The sequence below is a fragment of the Macrobrachium rosenbergii genome, chromosome 8, assembly GCF_040412425.1.
Source record: "Macrobrachium rosenbergii isolate ZJJX-2024 chromosome 8, ASM4041242v1, whole genome shotgun sequence".
Classification (NCBI taxonomy): Eukaryota; Metazoa; Arthropoda; class Malacostraca; order Decapoda; family Palaemonidae; genus Macrobrachium; species Macrobrachium rosenbergii.
Window position 1 is genome coordinate 54221098 of NC_089748.1, and position 25000 is coordinate 54246097.

A 25000-nucleotide genomic window follows, 5' to 3' on the forward strand; every position below is an offset into this window, starting at 1 on the left:
ATTATAGAAAGATCGTGCAGGCAATTTAAAGGAAAAGTTAAGTATATCTTAGTTTAACCTGCCCCACTGAGCTGATTAACAGCTCTCCTGGGCAAACTGTGTTGATCATTTGTGGGATATCCAGTAATTAAGTGCAAACTATTAACTAATGAATATTTCTAAATGTTATTATCTTTGGGGCAAGGATTAGAAGGGATATCTTCCACCCTTTTCACAGCTTTCTAAAACATCTTGAAATTTTATAATTGATTTGGCAGGATGTTGTTACGAGGTTTTCAGTTATTTACTTGAATATTGTGAGTTTATGAAGGTTGACAGACACTGATTGCCAGGTATTTAAAAAATGTAGTCTTTCATTCATAGGTATTTATAATTATGTTCTTGATTTATGTAAACAATGTCTGGCCATATCATTAAGGGTTCATGTTAAAACCAATCAGTCATGGCATCGGTTAAGACACAAAGAAAACAATACCTGGTCATATCGTTAAGGGTTCATGATTAGAACTGGTCATATCGTTAACGGCTCAGGATTAGAACCAAATCAGTAGTGGCATCGGTTAAGACACAAAGAAAACAATATCATGTCATATCCTTAAGGGTTCATGATTAAAACCAATCGATAATGGCATCGGTTACGACACAAAAAAATATCTGGTCATATCGTTAACATCAGGATTAAAACCAATCAGTAATGGCATCGTTTACGACACAAAAAGCAATATCTGGTCATATCGTTAACGCTCAGAGTTAAAACCAATCAGTAATGGCATCGTTTACGACACAAAGAAGCAATATCTGGTCATATCGTTAACTTGCTCAGTATTAAAACAATCAGTAATGGCATCGGTTAAGACACAAAGAAAACAATATCAGGTCATATCATTAAGGGTTCGTGATTAAAACCAATCAGTAATGGCATCGGTTTCGACACAAAGAAAGCAATATCTGGTCATATCGTTAACGCTCAAGTTCAAACCAATCAGTAATGGCATCGGTTACGACACAAGAAAGCAATATCTGGTCATATCGTTAACGCTCAGAGTTAAAACCAATCAGTAATGGCATCGGTTACGACACAAAGAAAGCAATATCTGGTCATATCGTTAACGCTCAGGATTAAAACCAATCAGTAATGGCATCGGTTACGACACAAAGAAAGCAATATCTGGTCATATCGTTAACGCTCAGGATTAAAACCAATCAGTAATGGCATCGGTTAAGACAAAGAAAACAATATCAGGTCATATCATTAAGGGTTCGTGATTAAAACCAATCAGTAATGGCATCGGTTACGACACAAAGAAAGCAATATCTGGTCATATCGTTAACGCTCAGATTAAAACCAATCAGTAATGGCATCGGTTAAGACACAAAGAAAACAATATCAGGTCATATCGTTAAGGGCTCAGGATTAAAACCAATTCAGTAATGGCATCGATGAAGGCACAAAACAAGCATATAAAATAATATAAACAAATAAGGCACATTGATTAATTTGAGTGAACGTGATTACGATTTTTGTAAAACACTTACGACTACGGTACTGATGTTATCATAGTGTTTACTTTCCTGTAAAATTTAAACTCAAACCACAAAATGTTCATCTGGGCTTGGTTATCTGCAATAAAATTCCTTTCACCTGGATCTTTCGAAAATGCACCATAGTCGGTAAAAAGTACAGAAAGCAAAACAAAAATCAGAACAAAACAGTGTAAAGGCACAGAAGTGTAACAAACATAAACAAGAAAAACCGGAACAAACAGGCGCTGAAAGAATCGAGAAGAGAAATACAAAAATAAAAAAAAAAAGACCGACTGCATAAACAAAATCCGTAAAAGTTCTTAAAAAAAAAAAAAAGCAGCCGGAACGTCCAAACAAAAGTCTTGTAAACAGACATCCGATCAGGGCAAACAAACCGCCGAATTCATTAACACGAAAAGTCGAAGAGGAAAAAAAAAATAAAAAAATGAAAAAAAAAAAACACCGAAATGATCACATACGTCATTTATGATCGCCCGCTTTTAACGCCTCCGTCGCATGACGTGGACAAATGACACTATAATGACAAGCAAATCATCCCCCGATCGAACGTAAATGATGACAAATGACATAGGGTTTGATAGCTCAAAATGGGGCTGTTTTTTCAACTGCTATTATGTGTATACCGTGACTGCTTTTTTTTGTTTTTATTTCAGAGCTGCCAGGGAGCCGAGGAAATGGTTGAATTCCATTGATGATTGATTGGCTTGGCAGTACTATACAAGGGAGAGTTTTAGGGCGTGTGAGTCTTCTGTATGCTTTGGGTGATTTATCAGCCTTTGATTGGCTTCATTTAAGTTCTTTCATACACACACACACACACGTGCGTGCTAGTTAGTCATAGTAGGATAAATCCACAAGTGTAAGTGACCTTTATAATGTGCACGTGTGTGCATATGTAAGCTTCCATGTTGAAGCTTGCGCGTGTAAGTCATACGTGTAAGGATATACACGTGGAGTACAAAAGACTTCACAGGTATACATGTCAATGCAATCTCTCAGAAATGATTACAAGCAAACACGTCAAAGTATTTATATAGACAGCATGCATTGCTCGTCTGCGCCTCTGTTCCTGTTAAAAAATTTAACAGAAATAAATGATAGATTAAAAGACAGTATCTTGACAGCAACTCGCCTTACTTCGAAGAGTGTGGTTTTTCACCGTGGTAACAGAACGTCACTGGGGGTGTCTAGATGTACCTGAATAAGCCACGAAATCGGGTCCGTGCTAAGGTTTTAATTTGATTCCTCGAGGCTTTCTTCAACATCCTTCTGAGCAAACAGAAAGAGGAATGATTTGAGTATGTTTATCCTTTGTTACTTTGCCTGTCTTTATTCGAGACAGGTTTAACAAAGAAGGATGGAAGGGTTAAGCTAAGTCCACACAAGAATTCCTTGTTTGCAAACATCGTCTGCAAGCTGTTTGCAAAATTTCCAGTCTGAACAAATTGTTTAAAAGGTAAAAGTTAATCAGAATCTAAGGCTGGGTTTCCTGAGCAGCATCGATAATTTTGAGTACTGGCACACTGGGAAGAGAGATGAGGAGGACGTACGGTGACATGACAGAGTGAAATGAGAGATTTGGTGCCTGAAACAACGCGGGAGTCGTCATTCACAGTTTCGACGCAGTAGAGGAAAACAATTATCTTGATATCAATCGAGTTTTCTGTACATCGTATAATCAAGGACACCGAAAACAGACCTGTCTTTCGGTGGTCTCAGTATAATGCTACATGTGAAGATCGCGTATGGAAACCCCTTGTTGGATGGACTTCGGGGTTAATACAGGTTAATTGCCGACTCCCCAAAAATAACGTTAAATTGTAAATAAGCAGCAAAATACCATAAAAACTGCCATTTCTCGCCCCAGCTAAATACCGCCCTGTATCTATTACTTGGAAATACCGAAATGATTGCTTCGAGGGTAATGGCAATATATGCTATGGTGATAGAAGGGATAAATGTAAGTTTATTGATCATTTCTTAACCAACTGAAAAGAGGAAAGGCTCTAAGGGATAATGACTACATTGTAGGTGTGACTTATTATTTTATAAGTTAATTATGGTGTTGAAAGTATGCCCGATCACAGGAAAGGTTACAGTTGAATAAATATTGGTGGTAGATGTCCCGCTTTATAAAAAGAAAAGTGACCGAGTACTGGAACTTTTCCCTGAAAAAAGCTGGACGCCATATCTTAAAAACTAACCACAGAATTTTCTTCAAAATAATTTCGTTATGTTTCCCACACCCAAATTACTTGTTAGTGTCAATATCAAACTAAACTAACCCAACCTGACCTAGGGGCATGACAAAAAAACAGGGGCTGGTGCAATACTAGTATACATCTCAGGAAAAAAAAATTCTAACGTGCAACGTTATCCAGTGTACCTGCCACGGAATTTATGATTTGATACATGTGTTTTTCATCATAGAATAACGTATTTTAAGATAATCTATATCGAATTTAATAGCTTTAGCACCTTGAAAGTATATCCAAAATACTTATTTTCGAAGTGTTACAGACATGAATGGCTGCTGTTAGACATTTTATTACTTTTTCCGAATCTTTTTAGATATTCGAAATAGTTTTGATAAGCGTCTACCCGTAGCAATCGTCACATTTTTGAAATAATCAAATGTGGGAGATATTGACGACTTCTCTCTCGGTACTAATATGCTGAAACAAATGATTCAGCACCTACCGAATCATGATGTCAGCAACCTTGAACAAATCTTCACTCTAAAAACTTACGAATCACCTACATCTCTCCCCTTGACTCAGCTGATCGTAAACTACACTCTGCAAAGCGTGAAAATACACTACTCTGACGCTTCCATGTTGTCACGATTTTGAAATCTGTTAGGAATCACTGCTGCCTCATAACTTCGAAGAGAAATTTTTCTTCGTAAAGAAAGTGGGTGGCGTTTTATCAGCAAGGCTTTTAGGCCAAGGACAGGTTGTCTTAACTGTGCCAAGGTATAAAGAGATTTAAGGCCTGATGTGGACCTCTAATCTTGGCCAGCTAACCGAGACGATCTGCTTCAAGTAAGGTAAGACTATGATCTTATCTCCTACTGGAACAGCTGTTGCTTTACTTATAAAATACTTAACAACAGTAGATGTAATAATTTTCACATTTTTCATCAAAAGGGACTGACAGCTTTAGCCTATACTTGTGAAAATGTCACGACACGTTTCGTAGTTAATTCTGATCTCAAAGATTTCATGGGCTGTTCGTAGAATGAGTTGATCTAGGCACATTAGAATGCATATGTAGTCAGTTCTGCGTCATAATCATCTATGGGTTAAATTCAGCTCAGTTGATCTATCATCTGTTGATCAGCCTAGGCCTATCTCTCTCATCACTGGTCCTGCCCAGTATTCTGAATAAAGATAAAATTATCTGAGCCCTCGGACTTGTCGTCTCGAGCCTCTTATCTTTTACTAACAAAAATCATAAAAGTGAACACAACAAAAAGTGATAATTAAAAATGATCATAAAGACCTAACAATTTATTTTTTCATCCACTTGCTGCAGAACAAGATGTGCAGTAGACTAAATTGACAGTGGAAGGTTTAGGGTATGGTCGTGAGGGGTGGGGTAAGGGACGGGTGGGGTGAGACGGAAAGGGCGGGATTACACAATAGTCGGTTTGGGCGTCACTTCCCAAGAGGGAAGAACCAGACCACGAGAGCTTTAATTACGGGGGTTTTGATGCTCTTTTGTTTATTCTCTAGACTCTAATCCCTTCGGTAACATCTTTCTTTAAGCACCCTTGAAGGGAGAATTATGACTTTCGTTCTTTTATTCAGGGCGCGATACAAAAGATTACGTCAGAGTTTATATTTTTCTGAATAAAATATAATTTTCTGCTTGCAACCTAAGAGCCTACGACGTATATTGCATATTATAGTTTTGCTAAATGGATTAACATACGTCATGTTATTGTTCACCGGAAAAAAATATATTTTTGGGTTAGGCTAAATAATGATAAATGATTTAACTTCATGCTTGCATCCTTTAGCCTACCGCTTAGCTCATTAAATCCTCGTTGCCTGCGCACGTTGCCCGAATGACATCTTGGAAGTGAGACAGAGAGAGAAAGAGAGAGAGAGTTAATCATGAAGTAAAGAGAAAGAAAAAGTCCCCGATGTTCTTTTGTTTACCCATCATCGCTAATTAAGGATCCGGGCGGGAAGTTTGAAAAGCGCGCCAAATCGGTAGGGGTTCTTTGTTCGATGGCGGGAGGCATGACGGCCCGGGCTATTGTTATCTCATATCTAGCGGATGTTCTTATTTGTAATGGTGTTTCCGCCAGTGTTCTTCGCTCCGCTTTTCCTTTCGTCGTTCCCCTCGATCACAGGCAGCCTTTTTTTTTTTTTGTCGTTATGCTCACTTGAGTTTCTCTCTTGCTGTTCCGGTCATGGCTGGCTTACCTTAGTACTATGCTTGTCTCTAATTGTCGCCCGGTTTCGTTAATGAAGTAAGTTTTATGCCCCGTTAGTTCGCTAACATTATGGGTAATGAATTCAGAAAATATATTTATGCTAGATTTGAATTATCTTTGTAGTTCTTCTTGAACTTCAGACTATACTGAATTGGTGTTGCTTTACATAACAAGTAAAAAATGCGTCGAAGTTTCTTCGGAGCAATCGAGTTTTCTATACATGGTATAATCCTGTACGAAACTCCCAGCCGCGGCCTGTGAAACTTTCAGCCACGGCCCGGTGGTGGCATGTGTTGTAGACATCTATAGCGGTGCCAGACGCACGATCATGGTTAACTTTAACCTTAAGTAAAATGAGAAACTACTAAGGCTAGAGGGCTGCAATTTGGTATGTTTGATGATTGGAGGGGGTATGATCAACATACCAATTTGCAGCCCTCTAGCCTCAGTTGTTTTTAAGATCTAAGTGAGGACAGAAAAAGTGCGGACAGAAAAAGTGCGGGCGGACAGACACGACCTTCTCAATAGTTTTCTTTTACGGGAAACTAAAAATCTAATTAAGTTTTATTCAGTGTTTCAATGGCCATTAGGTTACCTGGGACCTTCCAACCAAATCGACAAGTGCCGTGAATGAGGCGATGATTATCATCCTCAATCCTTCAAACCTTTGAGACTGGGTAAAGGTTATTAGTCTTTTTAACATCTTTGAGGACATAGTAGAGTTGTTTCTAGAACATTACAAGAAAAATGAAGAAATATCGGCTTGTCTTGACTCATAATGGTTTCAGGGAAAATGACTACGTTAATAAATTATTAAATTGAAAAGGAAAAATGAACTTTCATAATTCATTTCTCGGCCTGCACCATGGTTAATTTAGGGAGAATTCCATAACGTTGTAAATTTTGCAGGATAATTTTTAAGGTCATAATATCCACGTAACTTTCCGGTACTGTTTGACTCCAATTTTTCCCGAAAAGAATTACAGAACATGCTTAGTAAAACGCGGGCTAAAAAACAAATAAACGAGAGAGAGAGAGAGAGAGAGAGAGAGAGAGAGAGAGAGAGAGAGAGAGGTGGTTTTTACCCTTCTGGTTTATTTGATGTCCCAGGGGCGGGACATTCAAAAACTAGATTTGCCACCATTTTCACGAAGCGAAGCTCAACAGAACCTGACTCGAACATTTAGTTTTACGAAAGATATAAACGTAGACTAGACTAAAATAAGAAAACTAAAAATAAAAAAATCTGGACGGAAGAGAACGGAAAGTTTGAAAAAGAGCGCAAAGCATTAAAGACTTACTGTAGACCATAGAGTACCTCTAACAGACATTGCAGAATTTGGTTCAACACCGCATTTTTTTTATATATTTTCACCACTAATGAAAATATATAAAAAACTCGTTTAAGCCAGTATTGTAAATGAAAATGGCTGCCGAGCTAGATGTCATTGAAAAAAAGTTGTCAAATGCTAACTTAATCGCATAGCTGTAATTTTCTTACAGAAGACTAGACCCCCCTCTTTGTTAACTTCAGTCTACAATGCTAAGCAATTCGTCAGTTGTCAAACCTTCGATCACTAAAAGAGAGAGATAAGGTAATAATAAATCAAATAACTGAGTAAATTATGTGTCTAGCCAAAACCAGGATTCTTTCTGCCATCCGCCCACACAGTAAAAACATTAGCCATATACTTTCGAAAACAGATCTTCAACAAAGTATACTAGATACAGATGAGTGAAAGTTTTTAACACTTGCTGTTCTCCATCTTCGTGGGAAAATAAAGGGATAATAAATCGTAATGATTAATGAGCTGCTTGAGTCATTGCGGCTTCTTACACGGCTAGATTTCGAAATCCTTCCAGGCTTCGTTAGACCGAATTCTCAATATTTTCCCCATCTCTCAAGAGGCAGCCCTAATCACCCCAACCAAACACCTTTATTTCTTTCATTCTGGTCTGGGCTAGATCAGGACTTTGGAGAGGCGTTTCCAACGGTACTGCGTTGAGGATAAATAAAAAGTTTTATTCGTTTCCTGTTAGACCGATATTATGGTTTCACGTCAGATCAACGATATCGTCGACGTGGCTTCAAAACCAGACAGTGAAATCTGGTATTAATAAAGGAAATAAAGTTTGGGGGAGGGCAAGACTTTAGAAATGCGGTTCCTATGATCCTGCGTTGGGAAAAAAAGTAAAGTTGTCTTAGTTCCATATTAGACCGATATCATGGTTTACATCAGATCAACGCCATTGTATAGAAGGCTTCAGAGCCAGACAATGAAATCTGGCAATAATAAAGAAAATAAATGGGGGGGTGATCTGGAAGGTGTAGGAGAGTGGGCCACTGAAATAGAAAAGACGGCTATGTCACGCGCTTCATTATTCTTCATTACAACGAATGACGTCAAATGGTGTTGCCGAGCCGTGTGATAAATGCGATACGCTAAGAAGCTCTGTCTTTGGTGACGTAAATAATGACTTATGACAGACGACACGCTCGCAGACTTATTGAAGTGGTATTGTATCACAACAACGTTATCATTCTTTTTGTTTCTTTTTTCATTCGAGGAAGTTATTTGGCATCAACCTCAATGGCTTATTAATCTCCATTATCGTGTTTGCAGTGTGTGTCTGTGAGAAATTGGTAAATACTTGTGGGAGGTTGAATTCTGCCCATGGTGCTCTCTCTCTCTATCTCTCTCTCTCTCTCTCTCTCTCTCTCTCTCTCTCTCTCTCGCTTGCTTGCTTTCTTTCTTTCTCATAGACACATTTTATATATATATATATATGTATATTATATACATATATATACATATATATATAAATATATATGTGTATACACACACATACATATATATATATATATATATATATATATATATATATATATATATATATATATATATATATATATATACTAAAATTAAGCCACATATATCGTTTTAGTTTGTACGGAATTAAGATATTTTAAAATTACAATTATGTTTTAATTAGTGAGTGCTTCTTCGCAGGCGCAGAAGCATGTGTCAATATATCAAACGATATCTGTGGCTTAATACCCGTCAATGGGAAAAACGTAATTACTCATCGCCCTCAAGAAGGAACGTTGTACATAACATTGCATTCAACAAAACTGATGACATTGAAGGTGCCTTTGAAGTTCTAAATAAGAAAAAGGCTTGTCAGGGAGCTTTTGTGGGCGTGCATGTGGGCGCAAGCGGGCGTTCTTATCACGATAAAGAGAACGAGAAAACAATTTTGTATTTAAATCCATTACGCCTTATGGAGAGGCAATTCAATGCGTTTTCGGCTGCTGACTTCAACAACATGTTCAAGGTTTTTGTTTATCCTGGTAATATTACCCCAAAACTATTTTTTTTTTTTTGCGAGTCATGAACAGAAAATCGTAGAAACTGATCTTCCCTTAAGAAAGCAATAGAGATGGTGAGAAATATTGCAGTTTACTGATACATCGGTTACTGTTTTATTTTTATTAATTTTTTCTAAAAATAACAAGAATTTTTCTTTTACAATGTAACGTAGAATGTTGGCTTCACCACCAAAAAAGTCCCACCAGCTTCTAAAATGCACTTGACAGCTGAGTGCCACCGTTTGATTTCAAGCCATTTACGCAATGGAGTGCCGTATGTGAGTCTAAGCATCCCCCGGCTCTTCAACAATATTTTATTCAGTAAATTGGAATTAATAACTGAAAGAATCGTTTATCGAGATTCCAAAACAGAAAATCTACTTTCGTATTTGTATTATTGACGTTATTATTTGTATTATTATCTTAATTCATGTACCTCATGCTTTTCTTTATTGATAAATTACTCTTTTTTTTACCCTAACCCTTCTATGTGTTATATCTTTTGTTACTTGGACAGATGGACCTTTATCCATTTGACAGTTTCGATATTATTCTATCTCTCCTTTTGTTTCTCTTATTTTCTCCTCTGTGCCTCCCTACCCTTAATCTTGACAGGATGCGTCTCTCTCTCTCTCTCTCTCTCTCTCTCTCTCTCTCTCTCTCTCTCTCTTCACCTTTCCTTCTCTCTCTCTCTCTCTCTCTCTCTCTCTCTCTCTCTCTCTCTCTCTCTCTCTCTCTTTTACCTTTCCTTTTTTCTCTCTCTCTTTACCTTTCCTTTTTCTCTCTCTCTCTCTTTACCTTTCCTTTTTTCTCTCTCTTAACCTCTCTCTCTCTCTCTCTCTCTCTTCTTTGTCTTCTTCTTCTTCTTCTTCTTCTTCTTCTTCTTCTCTTTCTCTCTCTCTGTCATTCCTTCTCTCTCTCTCTCTCTCTCTCTCTGCCTTTCCTTCTTTCTCTCTCTCTCTCTGCCTTTTTGTACTCTCTCTCTGCCTCTTTTCCTTCTTTTCTCTCTCTCTCTGCCTTTCCCTCTGCCTCTCTCTCTCTCTCTCTCTCTCTCTCTCTCTCTCTCTCTCTCCCTCGCTGTACTGTCCTGCGTGTCTTCCTTCACACTTTTGTAACATATCTGTCTCGTCCGTCGAACACTGTTCATTTTCGCTTTTGTGCGACCTTCCCCCTAACCTTTCAAGCCTCTGTATTCAATTTTGCCTCGGTTCTTTCTGTTCCCTTCCTATTCCAATTTCGTTCCAACTGTTCCACTCCTCCCAAGCCCTGTGTCACTCGCTGCTCCATTTTTTTTTCCCTCCCCCTCCTCCCCCTTTCCGAAATACACTTCTGGCATTGCTTTTCTTCTTATTGCTTGTTCTGCGCTTCCCTCAAGCCTGCAATTCTGCCTGCGTTATCTTTTCTCCATTTTCGTTTCTTAATTAATAAATGTCGTGTGTAGTCCCTAGCCATGTTTTGCAGTCTGGTTTCTTGGCTTTTTTAATTAATACCTTTATTCGGGTATGTTTCATTTCGTTCGGAAGATGCAGGAGGGATTTTTATTTCGTAATGGATGTCATGTTTATTCCCTAACCGTCTTATATCTTGGTTTTTTCAATAATGCTTTTATTCAAGTTGATTTAATTTCGTTGGGGAATTGTAGAAGAGATATTGTTATAAATATATCTGAACCATGGATGTATTTATTGAGGACTGTATTTAAATACAAGCAGTGACCAGGTAATTACATTCGCTGCGTGCGTGTTGGAGAATTTAATCATATTTAAAAACAACAGGAATCTAATTTTTAGATGCAAGCAATGACTAAGAGAAGACATTTGCTTCCTACGTGCTAGAGAATTTAATCATATTTATAACAACAGCAATCTATTTTCAAATTTCTAGGATACGTGTAACTGAGACGTTAAATATATTTAAAAAAAATGAAATTCTACATGATATCACTTAATAAGACAAAAGCGATAGGACAATTAGTATGGGACTTGGCAAATATACTTTTTGTGTAGAGGAATGGCAAGTCAGGTAAACTGGTAAAAATGGTTTGGTCTGGGAATGAAACTGAGCGTATTATGTTAGAAAATCATCATTAAATGTAAGATTATGATTTAGGTGGGGAATGCAAGCGGAAGTTCCCGGGAAAGTCTCGATGTCTGCCTAATAAATTTTGGCAAGCCGGAAAGATAATATTAGTTGCTGATTTGAATGCAAATGCATATGATTAAAGGAGTAATTATGAATGGTAGATTTGAAATACCTAGAGTATAGGAGCATAAAGAGGTGAATATGGAGATATGATCTGTGGGAGTTTCAGCATTGAGAATATTCGGGCTTAGTAAAAAGAATTCTTATTTGTATATCTAGTGGGGGAAACAGTTTGCAAGAACTGCAGTGTTGTGGAGGAGCAGGAATCGTCTGTCGATAAAGGTAGTAAAGAAAGAGGAGGCTGGAGAGATATATCAGAAAAAAAAAAAAAAAAAAATATATATATATATATATATATATATATATATATATATATATATATATATATATATATATATATATATATATAAAGTGCAATAGGTGACGGACGGCGTCTGAGAGAAAAATCATTTTCGCAGTGACAAGATAAAGCAACAGTAGATTAAATACTTGCTGAAAAAATTAAAGGTGTTAGAACTTTGTTAGCAAAAGGGGAAGTCTATTCGATGAATCTATGTGTAACGAAAAACATATTGCAGGACAAAGGTAACTGGAAACTTGACAGCATGTATGACGTAGTTTGTAAAGGACTTTAATATTCAGTGTACGTTGTATAGCATCATATAGCAAAGAAGAGTGATTGGTTTTGTGTAAGAATAAGACTGAGATTGGTATGCTGTTACCAAACCTCCCTATTACTTTCTTATATGCAAAAAAAAGGAACAGTTTAGGGGAAAATAGGAAAGGAAATAAAACGTAGAACTACAGATGTTTTTTGAAAGATAAAAATATTGATTCAAAATGGTGAGGAGACGCTACAGATAGGCTGGAATAGTTGAAAGTGTTTGCTAGACAAAAATGCCATGAGAGTAAATGAAACTCAGAGGACAGGTTTGATTACTTTTAGCATCAATGACCGAAGTCTGGTTGTCTTTTGCTGATATAGGAACTTTGGAGTAAATATAACAATTGATACTAGAATTTGGAAAGAGCTGAAGCATGAAGTAGGTAACAGAAAAGGCAGCCAAGGCTTTGCAGAAACTGTCTCTTAAACAGACATTTCTGTGGGGACACGAGGTTACTCTGAAACTTTCATCGTTGTTGAAAGGACAGACAAATGAATCCTGAAATTGCTTTATGGTATCAAGAAATGATTTGATCATATAAAGAGATTATGAATAATTGTGTGAGAGGAGTACTGCAAATAGAAATTAAAGGATGGACAGAATCTATGGCCAGCAGTAAAGCTGAGAGAACAGATTGGAGGGAGGGATTGACAAATAAAACTAAATAGTTGCTGTTCTTGATACCAAGCGACAAAGAACTGATAATAAATGGAGGCAGGAAGGGGTTATTGGCAGAGAGAGAGAGAGAGAGAAAGAGAGAGAGAGAGAGAGAGAGAGAGAGAGAGAGAGAGAGAGAAAATCTATAAGAAAAATGAAATGACGGAAGCAGATTTGTAAAAGATGCACATAGGACGGGGAAGCAATGCATTTACACCACAGTCACTCTCCCTCGATAGATAGCAGGGAATACTGATAACAGCATCAGTGAGAGGTCAAAGAACCAGTGACAAACAGACAGACAGACGTCACGGGGTACAGAACATTGATAGTTCTGATGAAGGTTGCACTGTCAGAGTAATTTAGGAGATTACAATAGACAAGTATTGAAGGAGCCGATCGATAATTATTATTCGGGAGAAGATAGAAGATTAGTAAAAGAAAAGTACAGCTGGAGTGTCATAATTATTAAAAGGAAAGCAATTCAGCATTTCGAAATAATAGCTTCTGAAATACAAATAGAAAAAGACAGCTAAAATGAATAGATAAAAATCAAAATAATAAATTAAAGACCATAATTATCAGAGGAAAGTATTCCAACATTCCGGAAACAATAGTCTCTGAAATACAGAAAGAAAAAAATAGATAAGATAAATAGATGAAAAGCCAAATAATAGATTAAACAAAATGTAAATGAATAAGTAAATAATGAGTTAACAAATAAACAGAAAATAGATAAATAAATAAATAAAAGATTGCATGCTAGGTATAAGGATGTGTGACCTGCTATTTAGAAAGCTTCGTTGTCGACTTTTTTCTTAGCAATTTAACCACATCATATGCTAAAAGATGAAAGCATCAGTTTGTTTTCTGCAGTTCCACCTCTTTTAAAAGAAAACAGTTTTCTAAGAAAATTACGTTTGTTTACTGTTTGTTTATGTAAACAGATTCCAAACCCGCAACCCACCCCCGCAGCAAAAAGAACAAACAATAAAAACCTTCGTTTACAACGAGACGCCATTTGTTTCACTGAACCTAAACGAGAGAGAGAGAGAGAGAGAGAGAGAGTAGCCTGGTTTCTAGCAGGAGTAAATAACTAGTCAATCATAATTTCTACTGGCAACCTACAATGATTAAAATAATAAAATGCTTATGTGTTTTGACATTTAAACTGCAAGAGATTGCTTATTATTATTTCTCCTAAAAGATTTGATTTAGCCACCAACATCTTATTGCTTGTGCTGTTTGATCTGTCAATCACTTGTCCCAATTTTAAGATTTTGCTTTCATTTCCTGCAGTACTTCTCTCTCTCTCTCTCTCTCTCTCTCTCTCTCTCTCTCTTCCCAACTCGGCTCATTCAAACTTCCTTCAGAAGTTTGATCAAGTTTTTAAGCAGGGAAGAAGAGAAGGTGGATGAGGAAGAGGAGGAAGAGGAGAAGAGGGAGGAGGGGAAGGGAGAGGGGAGACGAGGGGAATGAGATGAGAACAGAGGGGAGTGGGGAAAGTGGGGGGAGGGGGCGGTGAAAGTTTCCCTCGCCGTTGCCAACTCGGCATTAATACTCGGAGAGCAAAGGAAGTGAAGTTTCTTAATTGATACCTTGCGATGAAGAGAGAAGATGGCCTCCTCCTCCTCCTCCTCCTCCTTCTCCTCCTTTTCCTCCTCCTCCTCCTCCTCCTCTCCTTCTCCTCCTCCACCTCATCCTCCTCGTCCTCCGTCTCCTCCTTCTCCTCTTCCTCCACCCCTTCCTCCTCCTCCTCTTCCTCGTCCTCCTCCTTCTACTCCTCTCCTTCCTCCTCATCCTCCTCCTCCTTCTCCTCCTCATCCTCCTTCTCCTCCTCATCCTCCTTCTCCTCCTCCTCCTCCTCCTCCTCCAGAACCCTTTGCCTTCTCTTGTCTCGCTAGAATTGCAGATCTCAGTGTCGGGAGTATGATGTCTTTTCATCATGTTCGACTTATACAATTTTTTTTTAATTCGTTCTTACTCATACGGATTTTCTCTGTCATTTTTCTTATATCGTTTGTATAATCTTGCTTTCCCGTATTTTTGGACAAACCGAATCTTAAGAATAGGTTCAGCCTTTTAGGCTGGACTTATTCTTAGGGATGTTCTCTATTGCTTCTCAAAGGCTATCCGTATCATACCTTTGTCTTCATTAGGCCATATTCTTACCTTTTATCTTACTGCTTCAAACACATTCTTTGTTAACTGCCAATGTATTCGCTTGTCATTTGTGCTTTGTTCTTTCTTGCGATAAACGAAAGCTGCCGATTTTACTTCTCCAGTTCGGCTGTTTTAGGCTTAACATCAACCTCTTTCATTTAAGGGGAAACAATATTGACTAAACAGACAAGAGCCAGACGAACGAACGGAAGCTAACGCGTTCTTTGTCTGCACCATCATTCGACCAAGAAAGCTGTTCTTGAATGATTTTTATAATACATTTGCAATTTTCCCAGATAAATACTTTTTTCTACAAACAATATGGAACGATGGCTGGTCACGATAAAAAAGGAAAAATATATATATATATACATATATATGTATATATATATATATATATATATATATATATATATATATATAAATATATATATATATGTTTGTATACCTTAAATATATATATATTAAGAAATATATATAGGGTTTGACGACATATATATATAAAACTTCAAAAGACAAAGGTGATAGGACTGGCGTCAACATGTTTCCTCGGTGGTCCAAATCAAAGAGACAAAAAAAAAAAAAAACATTATCAGCACGGCACATACTGGTATAAATACAACAAGGATTCGTCTCCGAAACAATGAACAGAAACTTTTTTACAATAAATTACTATATCCTAGTATAAGACTAGGCTGTAATTCTCCTTCCTTGAACAAAAACTTCCATTCACAAATCTTGGCGAGAACGAAATCGGAGCCATCTTAAACAATATATTTGTTCTTCTTAACTTAGCCACCAGGGTATCATGTTTCGGTGCGTTAGTGTGATAATGAACTAAGTACATCGCTGCAAAAAATAATTTTTATCGCAATAAATCAGCTAATACAGTCTTTAAGTTCGGCAAATATATCACAAATCTACCAGCATGCATGGAATATACAGAATCTAAAAACTTTTAAATAATAAGCAAGGAAGTATGAAACAAACGATATTCTATTTTGGAACTTATAATCATCCTTCACAAAGCTAACTCGAATAAGTAATTTATTCAATAACTAATCATTAGTCCTATGCGAACGTTTGAGCCCTTAGGATATTGGTCTAACTCCCACGCCATCAACCTCGATGATTTTCACGTCACGCAGAATTACAAAGTTAAATCATTAGTCCTGAGACCACTGAGCTGAACGTTTGAAGCCTTATTTTACGTGGCTAAGAATCAATTGGTTACCTAGCAACGGGAATTTAGCAGCTTATTGTGGCTGAATCAACCTAGCGAGAAATGAATTTTTCACCAGAAATAAATTCCTCTAACTCTTCATCAGCCGGCCGGGGGACTTGAACTCCGCAAATTACAACGTGGTGGATTATTTTCTGCAGACCCAGCACACCACAAGATTGAAAGTGATGCTGAGTATTCAGGAGAAGAGGCTCGTCTCCATTTAGGAAGCATCCTCCTATCATCGTGAGGTCCACAGCCCTTTCCAGGCGGTCGGGTACAGCGGTCCCGGGGCTTCTTAGCCAAACTGGGTCCAAGTTTATCGCTGACTACCATCGCTGTAGCAGACCTCAATAACCTGGAATGACCCCTTATAGGAGGTTAGTGCCCGTCAGTGTGACCTCTTTGCAGGCGTGCCCCTCGGCCCCTAGCTGCAACGCTCGTTTCTTTACTGTACCTCCCTTTCATATTCTCTTTCCTCCATCTTACTTTTTCCTCTTTCAACAATTGATTCACAGTGCAACTGCGAGATTTTCCTCCTGTTGCACCTTTCAAATCTTTTACTGTCGATTTCCGTTTCAGCGCTGAACGACCTCATAGGTCCCAGTGCTTGGACTCTGGCCTAAATTCTATATTCAGTTCAGTAACTGGAATAACAAGAAGAATGTGGTTACTCATGGCCTTATGAAAAGAGGTTTTAGTGCATTTTATTGACATTCTCCATTTCACTATGAAATTCAACACCTCTGCTGAGGGTAACTTCAATTGCCCTGGGATACTGTGCACTGGTGTCCCAGGCCACTGGCACTTCCTAGGTCAGAGGTATCCAAACAGCAAACAGTGGCCTTCTACTGCATAGACAAAGTTTGAGCATACAATTTTTAATCGACAGCCTGACTTCTGTGCCGCTTAACCTCAGGTATATGAGTATATGTGTGTGTATATCGCATATAACATACATCTATATACACTGTATATATATATATATATATATATATATATATATATATATATATATATATATATATATATATATATATGCATACATATGTACACACACTATATACCCAGATATTTATTAGCATTCCAGTTCAGAGTAAGTAGTTTGGGATGAAGGCACTAGCCTTAGTTCCTTCTCTACCCTGCCTGCAATGCACCACAGTTGACTAAATATCAATGATATAATTCAGTACTTTGATGAACGAAGGCACAAATCATTCTAACTCGCTTAGGAATCGATCTTGGTCTTTGGCTTGCGATGTGAATGTCCTAATAACCGCATGACAAGAGCCTAATATACATAAATGTACACACATTTAATATTTTGAAAAACGAATGAAAAGAAAAAAAAAAGTGTTTGCTGAAACCTTTCGAGACTTCTTCCACATTGTCAATTAGGCTACTTTAAGAAGGTGGAATGAATGTCACTATGGGCCTATCCCTCCCGTATTTACAATTATCTTCCTTTGCGGCTCAAAAAGTGAATCATTTATAGTATAGTTACATGACAATTCCGTAACTTTGTCACGGACAAGCAGATTATTATTTTATTAATCTTCTAACAGATTGTGGCTCCAGAGAAAAACAAACAACAGTCCGGGCCACGTTCGTCCTTTCACTGCTGAATCAGCTACTTCGGATACTTCTGAAGAGGGTACGTCAGCAACGCGTCAGCCATCATATACATATACATACATACATAACACACACACATACAGTATATATATATATATATATATATATATATATATATATATATATATATATATATATATATATATATATATATATACATACATACATACAAACACAAGTCCAATAAAAATGAAAAAAATGTTCAGCTAAGATCAGCATTCTTTTTCATTAATTCATTCATTTGCATTTAGACAATTATCTACGAAAGGAATCGTCTTGATTCTGGATCGAAATACAGTAGATTAGAGAAAGGAATGAAACCATGATTTCCTCTCATAAGGAAAGGAGTCTTAAAAATAGCTATAGAGAACAAACAAGAGTATAAAGTCTCCAAGCCAAAGGGATAAGGAGTTAATAGGGGGAGGGGGTGCTGGCCCCTCACCCCCTAAGCGAAGGAAACAGGATAAAAAATAGTCGCTCCGTAGGGAAAATGACCATGCCTCCCAGATCGGTCTAAAACCATGAAATTACGTAGGTTTGTTAATTTTCTTTCTTTCCCTAACTATTTAATCGTAGGCAGTGCCTCCTTTTCCCTTCGCTTAGGGGAGGAGGGCATCACCCTCCCTATTAACCTCCTTTATCTCTTTTGGCTTGAGACTTTGCTCTTTGCTCGTTCTTTAGCTATTTTTAAGATTCCTTTCCTTATGAAGAAGTCATAGTTTCATTCCTTTCTTTTATCTACCGTATTTCGACCCAGAATTAAAATTCTTCCTTTTCTTCAGTCAAACATGAAACGACTGTTAATTTTAAAAGCTTTTACTGTTTTCGGGGGCTTCGACCTTTAATGCTATGACGGAAGTATTAATGATAAAAAGGAAGATAAAGATTGGGATTTTCTATTAGCAAGAATTTCGTGTAAAATTCATTGATGCAAAGCACATCAATATAAACGCGGTCACGTTAATCAAACTAACCTTCCCAGCTTATTTTTAACAAAAAAGTTTTATACAGTTGAAGAATAAAACTAATGATCTTTTTCTATTTTTTTCTCTCTCCTCTCTCTCTCTCTCCCTCTATTTTTTCTCTCTCTCTCTCTCTCTCTCTCTCTCTCTCTCTCGCGTCGAGTAATTCCACTCTCTGGAATAACAGAGATGGTGACGAAGGAATTGCAATGGCCGATTCGGAAGCTTAATTACAAGCATTCCGTTGTAACTACTTGTAACATGACAAGCTGACTCTCACTCAAACTTGGCACTGAGTGCCATAATGGAGCTTCCCCGGACGTGACGGGAATGCCAGAAGACAGAGGTGGGGAATTGGGGGTGGGTCTGGGGGAGGTGCCAGGAACATGGCACTCTTGAAGGATGCGTCTCTTTTGAGTAGGATACTCGTAGTCATAAAAGAGCTTTTATTTTGATTTTTTTTGTGGAGCTTCAGAGAAATGCAAATGGATACGACACGTTCTAATGGCCGAGGTCTCTTTTGACTTAAAATGGTTTTGATTAGGATTGTGTTGACAGAGATTGTGATGAAAAGGGAAGGAGTGACGTAAACGGATATTGTAAATGAACATCACTGGAAGAAAAAATGATAAAGAATCGCAGATGATAAGGAAACAAAGAGAGAACTCGAGAAACAACTAGTGATACAGAGCTGGAAAATTCTGGAATTAAGCCCTGCGCCATTTGTCAAGCGAGAATTTTTCAAGAAAACTTTTCTAAAAGATACGAGAGATACATGTACCAAGTGAAATCAAAACAGAGAGAGAGAGAGAGAGAGAGAGAGAGAGAGAGAGAGAGAGAGAGGGAAAATTCGTCTGAAGGCGATTTTGACTCTCCTACGAAGGGTAATTTGAAACTTGGGTTCAAAAAGACGAAGCAAGAGAAAGAAATGGTAAAGCAAAGAAAGTGAGATGCGGCTAATTGCTGACGACGAGCGCTGAAAAACATGAGGAGGGTGAGAGTGGGTGGGGTTGTGGGTGGGGTAGAGGGTGGAGTGGGATGTAAGGGTGAAGAAGGTGGAAACATCATAAACACTAAATAAAATATATGATTTATGAATGGCTAAATATGTGACTTGAGCTCATCTAAGGCTAGGAGCTATGATATATATAATATATGTATATATATATATATATATATATATATATATATATATATATATATATATATATACTGTATATATATATATATGTATATATACATATATAACATATATATAAATATATATAAATATATATATATATATATATATATATATATATATATATATATATATACATATATATATATATATATATAACTCTTAAATATTATTCAACTATACATCTTTTCTGGATGAGTGTGTCTGTAATTTTAAATATTAAATAGTACCTTCTCAACGAGTATTTTTGGGTCTGTATAGATGTATACGTAGTGTTTTTTAGCTTCAATTTAACACGACTTTGGGTGATAATTTCTCATATGGTGTCTGTGAATACTGAAACAACTGTATTGATGAAACTGAAATTCTAACAAAACTGTTTCTTATATTGTTTGCCTACAAACGTGGTTAGATTTACTTCTGTTATAAATGTATTTTCTTCTAAATGATTTTCTCTTGTGTCAAGGATTCGCATATTCCTAATTTTGACGATTTATCTCTGCGTCTGTTCACTGTCACTAGTTTTTTTATTCTTATTTTATTTCAAATAAATAACTTCTCTATTCCCCTCCGCCAGTTGTACCCTTCTCAAATATTTCTTTTACCTTTCGCCTTTGGTCTTGTATCATCTTCATCATAATGGTTTCACACCCAGTATGTGGGATGGTGCCTAGCACGCTGTTGGCCCAGCGTTCGACGCTCCGACCGGCCAATGAAGAATTAGAGGAATTTATTTCTGGTGACAGAAATTCATTTCTTGTCATAGCGTGGTTCGGATTCCACAATAAGTAGGTCACGTTGCTAGGTACCCAGTTGGTTCTTAGCCACGTAAAATAAATCTAATCCTTCGGGCCAGCCCTCTCTAGGAGAGCTGTTAATCAGCTCAGTGGTCTGGTTAAACTAAGGTATACTTAACTTTTTTGTGGGGTGGTGCCGTCAGTGCAACTCACGTGGTGCACTGTAGGCTTTACTGAAGGGAGTTTGCAGCTTACCTTCGGCCCCCAGCAGCATTAACATTTAGCCTTTAAATTATCACTGATCCCACTTCCTTTCTTCAGTTTTGCTGTCCAGCCTCTCGAATAGTTTAGTGCAACTGTGGGGCTTTTTTCCTAGTTCCACTTTTAGATCCGTGTACTTCATCTCCTTTATTTTCTGGTTCTCTTAATTTTGCTACTTAACCATACCAACTTCCTCTTCTCACTGGCATAATAGTTGAAGGGCCGAAAGCGCCCTGCAGCTTGGCTTGACAGCCTAAATTTCTTAAAATCAATCAAACAATGGTTAACATCAGATGGATTTTTTTTTGTAGTATGTTTCCGAATGTTAATTTCTTTTCCCCCTCTTCTACTTTCATCCGCTCCGAGGCCGGTCTGATTTCTCTCTCTCTCTCTCTCTCTGAAGTTCCTCGTGACTCCGCCTTGAGATTCATCAGACTTCTTTCTCTCTCTCTCTCTCTCTCTCTGTCTCTTTGTGATCCACCATATCGAGAGTGTGCATCTTTCGCTCTCTCTCATCTTCCCTCTTACCTGATCACCCGCCATCCTCTTTCCATCTCCCCTTTTGCAGTTGCACCTCCGGCGGACAGACGGGGCCGGGGCCCTCCGGAGGCCCTTTGGAAATTGGTGGGAGCCGGGTGCGGGGGTGGGGCCCCGGGGGAGGGGGGAGAGAGGGCTACGCAAGAGAACAGATCCTTAAAGAAGGGGCAGATGAACGCGCGAGCTGCTTTAAGGAGCTCATTTGGCATAGGATATTGGTTTCCTTGGCCTTTTAATTGGTCGTTAATAGATAGGAGATGAGGCTTGGTGATTCGCCGGTGACGTCATCGACTGGGATTGCAACCCGAGTTGCCAATTTGGCTCTTTTTTTATTTTTCTCTTTCTGAAACGAGGAAGAGCAGAGGCAGGTCTCATTTATAATACGGAGGCACTCGGGTTTGTCAAAAGGTTTCATGGAGACTGGCAAATGCTTTTATTTACTTTGCTTTCGTTTATATCAAATGATGAATTTTAGGGGGTTCCAAAGAGATGCTTTTCTTACGTGTCTAAATGCTATGCTTTTCAGCATTTCCTTATCTTTGGATCCATTGAAGACCGATTTTTTCATTCTTAACTTATATATTAAGAAACCAAGGTAAGAAGAAAGCATCGTTTAAGAAATTATATATATATATATATATATATATATATATATATATAAATATATATATACATATATATATATATATATATATATATATATATATATATATATATATATATATATAATATATATATATATATATATATATATATATATATATATATATATATATTATATATATATCTCTATATATATATATATATTACTTATGTGTGTGTTGTGAGTGTGTGTGAGTATGTTTGTATATATATTATGTATATGTAAGATCCGATTCAAGCTTTTATCTGTCCATTTGTACTGCCACTTGTGTTGATTCATATACTTTCCTTCCAAATTTATTTTTCAAATTTTAAAGCATCGAATTTTGGAATAATATCGTGGCCCATGTCTCAACCCCTCTTTAAATGATCAAGTAAGCTTATGTAAACAGTATTTGATATGTTCTGTCATCCACGTAGTGCCCAGACCAAATGTTCTTAAAGATCACTGTCCCAGGAGTCACTGAAGTTTGAGAGTTTGTATTAAAAATTATTATACGACTTTCGAGATATTGTTTTAGCCGACTGAGATTTACCGGTCACTGCCAAGTGGACGAAGATCTGTTATTTAGCACTGAATTCGAAACTCGTCCAAACGATGTCTCAGATGTAGAACTGATCTAGACTAGCTTCTCAGGTACAAGAGAAACAAGCATATAAATGGGCCAAAGTTTCTTCGGCGCAATCGAGTTTTCTGTATAGCGTATAATCAAGGCCACCGAAAATAGACCTATCTTTCGGTGGTCTCGGTATAATGATGTATGAGCCGCGGCCCATGAAACTTTAACTACGGCCCGGTGGCGGCATGGCCTATGTCGTTGCCAGACGCACGATTATGGCTAACTTTAACCTTAAATAAAATAAAATCTAGTGAGGCTAGAGGGCTGCAATTTGGTATGTTTGATGATTGGAGGGTGGATGATCAGCATAACAATTTGCAGCCCTCTAGCCTCAGTAGCTTTTAAGATCTGAGGGCGGACAGAAAAAGTGCGCACGGACAGACAAAGCCGCCACAATAGTTTTCAGAAAACTAATAAAAATCAATTGAGTACTCTTCGATACAAATAATCGTTATAATAACTGACTGAGCTAATTGAGTAAGAAGTGATATTTCTTTATTTTAGAGACAAAGAGACTTATTAATTAGCTAAATTAAAATAAAATCCCCGAAGTTACTTAATGCACAGGTTGAAAAACGCTGTAGCGACCAAACTGGACTTAAACTGGAAGAGATGATATAATGAGAAAGATGGTTCTTGGAATACAGGGATACTTAAGTAACGAAACAAACAAGAAAATAAAGTAATAAAGAAGTAAACAATACAAGCGTCCAGGGATACTGACAGAGCCTTTAAATACTGAGAGTAGACAGGAAGAGCAGAGTAAAACATTTGGTGCTGAGAAAGATGAGAAAGTAGGTGGAGGTAATAAGAATTATAAGAGATTTAAGAAGGAAGGTTGTATGGTTCAGTCTTCAAACAAAAGTGCTTTACAAAAGAGGCAGACGAGATACGCAGTGCGTCGCAATCTGAACCCAAAATGCAAGCCGTACTTACGCACGATAATCATCGTAAGGTTATTGCTGCTGTCACATTCAATTTCGATTGAAAGGCCAGGAGGGAGAACATGAAGTAAAAATGGAAAAAGATACCATACAATAAAAAATCGTAAGGTATAACAAAGCAATTGAGGTCATTCAAATGCATTGTGATTGAAGGATGATATGAACTGAAATCTATATTTGCAATTATGAAGTGTCATCTGCAGAATCTGTTATTATTATTATTATTATTATTATTATTACTATTATTATTATTATTATTATTATTATTATTATTATTATTATTATTATCTTTTTTTATAATTACTGTGATTATTATTATTTTAGAGTTTTGCTATTTTAAATTTTTGTATTTAGCCATCTGGACCTGACTTCTGTAACCACCTAAGGTCCCTAGCTGGAAATCAATTGTTGATATTTTTTTTTACTATTATTCTCAATATGGTTACTGTCATTACCATTATTACGAATACTATTTTTACTACTTCCTCAGCAGCTGAGTGGATATTACCGATTATCACTTTTTATAATGTTATTTTATGTATCTAGAATGTGTGTATGTTATATGGCCTTGAGCTGAAATAAAATTTATTATTATTGTTTTATGATCATTATTAGCTCAGTGATAAACTGGAAAATGATGTTGATGTTAAGAAAAGTTTAAAGAGAAAGCATGGACTGGAAAGTGAGGTGATTTTGGTTCGTCAAAAAATAAGAGCAATTGTTTAGATATGAATAAGAGAGTTTTGAAAAAGATGGACAAGAAGAAACAAAGATGTGCTTCTGTATAACAAAAGAATGCTGACAGTTGGTACTAAGTTCTGCGAAAAATTACTAGCTTGAACCTCTTCTGGACCTCACCCTAATAGAGGAATGGTTTAGTATATATATATATATATATATATATATATATATATGATTTTATATATATATATATATATATATATATATATGTAGCAAAATCATATACTACAGAAGATGACATTTATTAATAATACATAATATATATATATATATATATATATATAGTATATGATTTTTATACATATATATATAGTATATATATATATATATATATATATATATATATATATATATATATATATATGTATAAAAATATATGCTCTCATATATATATATATATATATATATATATATATATATATATATATATATATACATATATATATATATATATATATATATATATATATATATATATATATATATATATATATATATATATATATATATATATATATATACATATATAT